Below are 6,033 nucleotides of genomic sequence, written 5' to 3'. Positions count from 1 at the left end.
ATAAAACAAAGGTCCCCAATCTTTCTCTTTCTTCTCACAGTACTCAACAGTATCCAGTGTCCACCTTCAAGGATGGTGTGAATTTGTGCGCAACTCCTTTTCAAGGACTTTTTCTCAGTTGTTATGGCTATGCTTATTGGAGCTCTGTAGGGACCTGCTCCCTGTTTTATTCTCTGTAATGCTTCGCTAACAGTGACAGGAATGGGAGAAGCTTGAGTGCGGGAACAGTGATTTGCTATCCCAAATCCAGGACAATTTTGGTCAAGGTAAGACAATTCAGAACAAAAATATTTGTGTTCTGGCTGCAATATTAGCAGCTTCCTTTATTGCAATGGGAGGACCCCTACGCCATCATTCAAATTCTGTTATAGATCAGGTTTCTGCATGCAGATTTACAGCTCTGACAGATTTATTGCGTGCTGAAATTCTTTCACCAACACTACATGATGCTGCAGCTGTGTTACAGGACATGCAATACAACCTCCATCCACATTGCATTGATGTCCCGACTTGTATCCATTGATCTTTAATGTATTTGGTGTCTCCCTGACATCCGTGTAGATACAGAACACCGCTATGTTGATCCTACAAACATGAATCTCCTCGGGATGTGATCAGCAGAGTTCTGGTCTGCGTATGGCATCCACTTTGATTAGTTTGTCCTCTTCCTTTCCTTCCCATTACGTATAGTCTTGAGAGATGTCCTTCTGGGAGCGGCCATCGCTTACAACAGCTGAAAACATGAAGTATGTTTTCACATCTTTTTGTGAAAAAATCCACAGCATTCAGGGGAGGAGGTTGGTATCCCATTACAGCATTAGGTGCACAGCATGCAACATGGGACAGGAGCTAGCAGAAGGGCAATGAGGAGTAGAATTCCACCTAGTTACCTCGGTGGAGTCACCTTCAGGCTGGTGCCTCATATCAGCTACTCCAAGTGTTCATGGCATTGAATAATTGTGGTAATCAGATCACAATTAAAAACATATCTTAAGAACATGGGTGTCTGGTGGCAACATGTGTTGCATGATATAACTCACCACTTTTGGTCCTCAGTTCAGATGGTCGGAGCAGAGAAGGCTGGAGCACTCTGGAGAGCAAGGGGAGTAAAATTCCTCTGCTCCTCTGCCAACCAGAGCCTCCTACCCCACATTGGTGACACTAGTACTAATGCTGCTGTTGCTATGTGCCAATGTGCTTGGTAAGAAAATGAAATCCGTGGACTGCTGAAAAAGCTTTCATTGTTCATTCACACGTGATTAATTGTTTACACGGCCATCAAATGGCCCTCTGGAGGGTATGATGGGAAAATAAGTCTCAGTGATAAAGTACACTGTCAAAATTGTCCTCATGTAGTTTTAATTACTTTGGGTGTTAAGCATAAAGTCTACTCCAGCAGACAATTATTCCACATATATTTTATAATGGGTCTAGATGAACACATAAAATTAATTGATTTGAAATGGAATACACTATTTTGACAGCCAGCTTTTGTTAAGGAGTGTGCTCCTATCATTAAAGGAGGGAATATAGCTGAAGTAATTCATGAATGACAGCTGGAACATAATACTGAATAGCAATGTGTTGAGCATGCTAGATACCAGAAATCAAAAAAATATTTTTTATAATCTCTTTGCATATAGGTTGGTGGCACTTTCAGGAGCTATTCTTTCATCTGTGAAGGCTCCAAGTGAATATGTGAGAAATTAATTAATATGTCATTACACAATTTAATGTGTGGGACAGCCATAGCTTAGCTAACATAATTAGAGAAGACTGTCTTCCAGTGTTTCTATTTGTGGTGTCATCTGTGAAGCTGAAAATGACAGTAGCTGTCTGTGAGCTATCCCAGAAAAAAAAAGAATTTCTACCCCTGAGATGCCAAAATACATGTCTTTGTCAGAATAGCCATGTTCTGCCCATACAAAATCTCACCAGTCAGTAGAGTATGGCCTCTCCTTGGTGAAGCACACGTTGGACCTAGGCCACTTCTATCTTTCTTGGGTTTGCCATTTTTCAGTCTGGAAAGGAAAATGTGAATGTAGCATCTTCCAGATATCACTCAGGACATCAGAGTGCCATGGTGGGTCAGATCAAAGGTCTATTTGTCTAACCCAGTTTCTTCTCTCCAGCTGGCATTGGTAGCAAATGTCAAAGGAAGGGCATGAGAAAAGGACAAGCACATAATGATACTTCTATGATAGTTTCTCCCAGCTTCCAGTGAGTTGTGGCTCAGGGAATTCCTTAGCTGGAGGTGGTATTTAATAGCCTATTAAATGCACTCAACAGTAGGTACTTAATACATAGCATGTATTTAATAGCACTCAACAGATTATTCTTCCATTAATTTATCCCAATTACTTTTTTAACCCATGGAAATTTTTAGCATCCAACATACCCTGTGTCAAAGCATTTCATAGTTTAAACTACCCTGTAAGAAAACTGTTTTATTTTGTAGCTTTCAGTTTGCTGTGTATTAGTTGCATTTGTTGACTTTTCTTATATTAAGAGAGGCAAGGAATGATCATTCACTATTCATTTTCTCCGCGTCACTCGTGATTCTGAAAACTCCACTGTTTCTTCACAGTTGTGGTTGTTTTTTCTTTCTTCTTTTTATCTTATTTTTTTCTCCCTTGGTATACCTATTTCAGTTTTAACTTGTACATATTGAGATAGGGAGACCAGAAGTGCATACTGCATTCAAAATTCTGCATACAAGTAATTTTGGATTTGTTCTTTATTCATTTCCCTGTGTAATTCCTAATATTAGACTTGCTTTTTTATCATTGCCATGCATTAAGCTGATAATTTTGGATAATTATTTTAAAGTTTCATTCTATGTGGTTCAAGTTGGTCAGAAACCATCACTGTAAATATAGATTTTTTTCCCATGTTCTTTACTTTACAGTCAAATTTCTTCTTCTAATTCATTACCCAGCTCACTTAGATTCATGAAATCTGTCTGTATCTGTTCAGAGTTGTTCTTTTCTACACAAATACTTTAGGATTATCACGCAGTGCTACTTTGCAATTCTTCAATGCCCTCAGATCTGTTATGAATGTATCAAACAGTGCAATCTCCTGTGCAGATCTCTTCAGGGCTGTTTCCCTGGAGTAACATCTCCCTTCCGTGAAAATAAACTTTTTCTTTCTACTCTTCATTTGTTCTCTTTTAATTGTCTTGCAGGTGAGAACCAAACTTTTACATATCATAATAGATTTGTTTTTAGGAGCTTTGGTTGAAAACTCTTTCAAACAGCTTTTAGAAGTCCATGTGGAATATGTCAACAGAATGAGCTGTTCACATTTGCCAACTCCTCAAACTTTAGTACATTTTGGAGATACTATATGCTTTCTTCAAAGCAGTGTTCACTCTTAGCATGTTAAATTCTTGATACATCCACTGACTCTGTTCTTTCTAACAGCTTCTATGAAATCACTTTTTTTGACCTCTTATGTAACCTCCCCACAGACCAAACAGGGCCATTCACTTGAATTCCCTATAAACGATGAGCATCTGTGATTTTCCTTTGGGTCTCCTGCATGACTGATGGAACAGCTGTCAAAACTGATTGTAAAGAAGTGATCTAGACACCTAGCTATCTCACTGAACTATGAATGGCCATTTCTCAGAATGCCATTTCCAGGTTTATTGGAGATGTGTGCAGGAATGTTTGCAGAGATAGCAGTCAGGTCAGGTCACCTTCATAGTATTTCTCTACAGCTCTGATAAGCACACAGCCTTCATCAGAATCATCAGTCCCATCACTATTGTGATACTGGTATGCACACTACTGCATTCAGCCTGGGTCTGATTCACATCACATCCCTCTTGTGCTCAACCTGTGGGTGAGGTGCTGGAGGGGACACATGCATTGCAGGCAGTGGCAGCTGAGGGCTTCAAGCACACCTCCTAGATGTGACAGCATCTTAAAGACCCACACCCAGGCTGTGGTCTCAGTATTCCTCTGCTTTGTGAGAAAGATTTTGGTACATCACTTCAATTACTTTTGGCTCACTGAATTCTATCTTAATTCTAGGTAAAGCAAGAAAAACTGTCTGGCTGCTCTCCCTTTATAAGCAAGAGGGAGGCTGGTACCATCTTGTAAGAAAGAGCACCAGGAGTTGTGGATTGAGGTATTACACTTGCTAGATTTACAATTGTGTTTTCATTAATCAAGTATTATACATTTTTCAGCTCCATAACTTTATAGTTTTTAGACTCAGATTAATTTTTTTTTTTTTCAGTCTTTTAGAAATAACCTTCTGCACAATTCTACCAGAAAGATCTGCATTTTAGAAATGATGCTCTCTGCATTTCTATGTTGGCATCTCAGTTCGGGTCAGAAGTCTGCTTATGAAGTGAATCTCTGATAGTACTCTACTGGCCATGTTTCATCTTCATCCTAGAATGATCTTTGACAGCATGAGATGAACTCCTTTTAGATGAGTCAAAACCAGAAGACACCTAATGTGCCTCAAGCACAAATGGGTATTCAAACCATAGGACCAGACCAGAACTGATCCAGAAACATGAACTCCCTGAAAGATGGCAACTTCTGACCCTCCTACAGAATTGAATCATAAACTTTGTAAAGCTACAGCTTCCTCATGGGGTGTGGATGGTGGGTCCTCATCACCCACTGCTTTGCTACACAAATCACTTCACTGACTGATGTGACTTGCTAATACAAACAAACAGCCTGGAGAGCATGGAGAAATCAGCAGCTAATCACAAAAAATCTGCTGTATTCAAATGATTGAGAGGAGAAAGGAAAAAGGATCAGGAAGAGTCCTTCTGAGTACCACGCTCTGAAGTGCAAGATTATCAGCTGTCCCCCTCCGTCTGCCACCAGGCCTGGTGAAAGCACCTGTGCAAACTGCTTGTGCTGCTTCACCAGAGAGGTTTGTTGGTGGTTACACCCACCTGTGCTTCTGCTGTGACTATCATACCAAAATCAGGAAGAGGAAGGAAGGCAGAGGCTGCATGGCTACTTCTGGTCTGGGGATTCTAGTAACAGAGATCAGAACGCAGTGCCGCAATTAAATTCAACTGAACATTCCTCAGGATGAGGGATCCAGCCAGACCTAACCCAGGAAACTCAGAACTAAATGTATTGAGCTGACAATCAGTTACATTTACGTGATGAAATTATTGGTATATTCCTCCTCAGTAATCCATTTTTGGTCTTACCACTTTGAATTCTTTTGTGCTGAAATTCATAAGAGCAAGTCAGAATATTAAGCCCCTTCTTGTACAGCTAGGATAGTGATTTGCATTTAGACACAGCCATCCAGTTCTCTTGCTATTTATTCTCAATTTTAAATGTTTGTAAAATTGCAGCCTGTTTAACTGCATTTTGAAGGAGCTGCAGCTGTGCAATTCAAATACACGTGTTAGAAAAGAGCAACTTTAAAATAGTTCAGTAAATTGGGGGGAGGGGGAAATGGTACATCTTCTTCCAAGCTTTACCCTTTCTTCATAGAAATCCCACGTACCAGATCCTCAGGTGGAAGGAAAACAACCTCCATTTACACTGGCAGGGAATCCATCACGCTGTGCCTACCCTGAGCTGCTAGAAGCCAACAATTATTTCACATTCAGGCTCTGGTGCCAGTGCATAACCATGTGATGGTTGGTGTGGCAATACAGCTTCCTCATGCCAAATGCAAGTTTGCAGCAGTAGCTCAGAATATATTTGGCATAGATGAGGTTTACGAGAGGTGAATCACCAGTGACACCGTGTAATGGTTTGCATTTACACATAGAGATCTGATGAAACTGTTGTAAAACAGGAAATTTGGACACCACGTCTGTGCTGGTGGGCAGGCAACTGTTACAGCTAAAAAAAAAATAAAAGACAACAAAAGGTTTTTTAAAGCACAAAGACACAGTAAAGATCATCTAGGACAGCTTCCCAGTGACAACAGTAAAGTGGAGTTTTTTGAAGTACTGGAATGTTTGCTAACCTGGAAGAAATGTGGAGAAAAATCACATATTTGGCACACTTTCTGTCTGAACAGCAGTGATAT

The sequence above is a fragment of the Meleagris gallopavo genome, chromosome 3 (genome assembly GCF_000146605.3).
Source record: "Meleagris gallopavo isolate NT-WF06-2002-E0010 breed Aviagen turkey brand Nicholas breeding stock chromosome 3, Turkey_5.1, whole genome shotgun sequence".
NCBI classification, from domain to species: domain Eukaryota; kingdom Metazoa; phylum Chordata; class Aves; order Galliformes; family Phasianidae; genus Meleagris; species Meleagris gallopavo.
The sequence above is the reverse complement of the archived record's forward strand: the minus strand, read 5'-3'. Positions refer to the sequence as shown.